The sequence below is a fragment of the Lactuca virosa genome, chromosome 5, assembly GCF_052849685.1.
Source record: "Lactuca virosa cultivar CGN04683 chromosome 5, Lactuca_virosa_CGN04683_v6, whole genome shotgun sequence".
Lineage (NCBI taxonomy): Eukaryota > Viridiplantae > Streptophyta > Magnoliopsida > Asterales > Asteraceae > Lactuca > Lactuca virosa.
In genome coordinates, this window is record NC_136430.1 from 300,845,142 (window position 1) to 300,848,969 (window position 3,828).

General features: G+C 33.5%; 1 long non-coding RNA gene across 1 annotated transcript; it reads right to left on the reverse strand.

The window, feature by feature from the left end:
- Positions 1-263: 263 nt before the first annotated feature.
- LOC145117589 (uncharacterized) lies at positions 264-3,311 on the reverse strand. The gene is made up of 4 exons (XR_013712715.1): positions 2,821-3,311; positions 1,819-1,918; positions 933-1,018; positions 264-390 (listed from the first exon to the last, which is right to left on the reverse strand). It is a non-coding gene; the product is annotated as an uncharacterized LOC145117589 (long non-coding RNA).
- Positions 3,312-3,828: the final 517 nt, after the last annotated feature.

Genomic DNA, 3,828 nt, shown 5'->3' on the forward strand with positions numbered 1-3,828 from the left:
TACTATTTTTTTTATGTCAACTTACCTGTTTAAGGCAATTCATATATCATAGTTATATCTGTAAGAACCATGTATTCAAACTTAAAGATCGAATACAAATGTTGTTTTGTTTATTGTTGCACTTGTGTTATATACTCAGTTTATCTGTGAAAGACCCCAAACTTTCATACTAAAGACATTTTTACTCCAAGTTACTCCAAAACATGCTACATGCATATTCATAAACAATATTTTACATTGATAGTTTAATTACAAAAGACTGGATACAAACCGACTAAGTTTTAGTATATTACATAATTTCCCAGGAATTTATACACTAAATACAAAAAGTTATAATATTATCTATTCTACATCTTCTAACAGTACATAACTATAATGGATACATATCACCTGCAATAATTAAACATTGAGAGGGATAAGCGGTGACGCTTAGTGAGTTCAAAAATAGATACAATATAACGTTATGCCATATATAGCAATATGACAGAAGCAAAGAGGAACAAAGAACAATAAAGGCATATGTGAATCATGTGACAAACTTTCCATATCAATCAATGATTTGATTCAAACATATATAATCAATGAGACATAACAATTTCAATACTTGATATACATCAATAAAGCTTTGGCCCAAATGGCACAGAAGACATACAATTTCTGATTAAACATTTTGGTAGATTTCAGGCTTTCAGCCCTATCTAACCTTCTGCCAATGCCATAGAATAGAAGTCATTCTCTTACGAGACATGCTCTACATGGGCAGAGGCTACATACCAGTACCACTGTGAATCTAAGTCCTTTCACTGATCACATGGTCCAAGGTACAACTTTGCTATCATAATAGCGGAAATAATAACACGAGATGATAACACGAAAAAACACATAACACATATAACACATAACATACAATTGTTCCTATATATTGAACTCACTGTGCTGTAACCGAATGTTGCGATAGAATTCTGAATTCTGATGCAATTACACCATCCTCAGGCCTCTAAAACCTTCAATTATACCCCTGGAGTTCATATTTCAGATTTCATAAGCAATTACTCAACTAATCTCAAGTTATGTTGTTTTCAATTTGGAAATTTTAGTTTTTGTTCTTTGTATAGCTGTCACTTGCAGATCGATTTTACCCTTCTTAAATATCAAAATAACTAACAAATTCTAAATATTAACAAAATAGACTCTTATATCTTTCTAATGCCACTGACCTCACATTTTTATGATTTTTCTATAATTTACTATGAATTTTACAACACAGCATCCCAAAGCTGTCAAAATGTCCCAAAGCTGTCAAAATTCAGCCTTACTTCACTGAACATATAGCTGTTTTCACCCATCTTAAATACGGAATTAGATTTTGGTTTTAAAATAAAAATCAAATTACACATTCTCAGCTTTCTAGCGATATAGAGCACATATCCATACGATTTTTCTACAATTTTTAGTGATTTTTACAAAAACAGGACAATTTTACCATTTATGATTTCATTTTACCCTTTACATGATCAAACCTCATGATCAATATCACTAAGTTCTTGTTTTACAATGATAACACTGAATATTTTAGTATTTCATGCTAATTCAAGTATAAACCATGAGTTTCATTACTAATTTTCACTAATTACTCTTAAACCATGATGAATTCTCAAATTTACATGTAGTTACTTGATTTCCATTTAAGATTCTAGGTTAATAACATAAACTCATGCCTAATTTCATGAAATCAGTGGTAAACCCACTTTGATCAAACCCTAATCTCTTAATAACTCACTAATTACAAGGGTTAATCCAAAAATTAAGAGTTCATACCTTGATTACTAAACTTGATACTTCAAGAACACTCAAAATCTTCAAAACTTGTTCAAGATTGATCATGTATCTGAAAATCTCCCATAGAGATGGTGAGGAACTGAAAATGGCAGAAAAATGACTCAAAATCGTGTTTTAATGGGTAAAAACCCGAGTTGGGTCGGGTTTTACCCGGTTTGGGTACCCGTTTTACCCCTAAACACTAAAAATTGCATAACTTTTCGCTCGGAACTCCGTTTTCGATGAGGTTTTCGCCTGTACGTTTCTAACGAGATAATTTACAACTTACAATAAAAATATCCCAGAAAATATCTTCGAATAAAATTAGTTTTACTTATTTCCAACTTAGACGTTATACTTTTGTTAATTCCGATAGTTGACTTTTTGATCGGAATCACATAAGACATCCCCATCACTCCCAATACCTTCCAAATGATTCTAAACGTAGTTTAACTTCAAATCTTATAAAACTATTTCGTTATAACTCGACGCTCAAAACCATATCGAAAAATGATGTTTTTAACACATATAATTTTATTCCATTATAACTACCTACTTTAAACGTTTGAAACCACATAATATCTAATAATATTCATTTTTAAACTAACATGCATATGAAACATGATAATTGAAAACCTTTAGTAAAGTGTATGTTACAATCTGTGATCCATGAACTTAGCCGCAAAGCCCGACATGTTTCGCCGCCTCGGTCGGGGTGTGACAAAATGATTTTGATCTTTGAATTACTACAAGGTGGTAATGTCACATATCACACACACACATACACACAGACACACACACACACACACATATATATATATATATATATATATATATATATATATATATTTAAAAGAGAAAACAGGAAAATAAATCTAGAATGTCGATTCTGTCCCTGTTTTAGAAAAATTCTAGGAAAATTAATCTAGAATGTTGATTCTATCCCCCCCCCCCCCCCCATGAGGTAAATAAAAATTATAAAAAGGTATCATAAGCACTCACCTTAATTGTGTGGATTTAGTTTAGACATGAAGATGTGGTTGTTTTTAGGAAGCACCGCGAGAAACACGAACTAGCAGCAATCTAAACCGGGGGTGTTTTAGACTCCAAATAAACCCACAAAACACAATGAAAAAATCGAGGCTAGAGGTTGGAACACTACAGAAAATAGCACACAAGAAATGGGCAGCAAGGTGGTGGTTTTTGATCACCAAAACAATGGGGAAGAGGGGGTGGGGTTGTGGTGGTTTACGGTGGCCAAGGCCTCATCCAGTGGGGCTGTTTCTAACCGAGCGGGAGAGAGTGAAATAGTGTGAGAGAGCGTTGATATTTTGGCTAGTTAGTTGTGAGGAAAAGGGTAAGGACTGACTTCCTTTTATAGCCCAATAGAGTCTCACATGCACCATGCAAGCCATCCCTCTGAGGAAAGTGAAACAAACAACATACACCATGTATGTACTATGAAGAAGAATTGTGCACTCAACCAATGAGAGGGGGAGGCTACCTTGGATGCTGGGAGGAAGGAAAGACCAAGGGTTGGCTGATTTTAATCACCTCTTGCAAGGGTGGTGGGCCATGGTGATGTCACACTTTCAATAATGCTCTAAAAACACACCTAGGTTTGTGTGCCCATATCCTGACACCTAATATTTTTTTCAAAAGTGGTGAATGATAGAGTAGAGTTTAAGGATTTCAAAAATCCAAACGGAATAATTTTTTGAGTTGTAGAATTCTGGGAAATCGCGTTTAAAGATTTGCGATTAAATAACCCGAAACGTCCGATTTTTTGAATTTTGAAAATATTTTTACTAAAAATATTTTGAGTACATAATAAAATATTATACCATATTCTATGTCCAAAAACGCTCTCAATATTTTCATCTAAGGTGTGCAAGTGCCTCAAAGGATCAATTTGGTTTTAGCAGTTTAAAGAAAATCAGTGTTTTACTGGTTTTTTATAACTGTCGTATCTTTTGCAGACGAACTCCTTTATATTTTTGGAAACAGGGG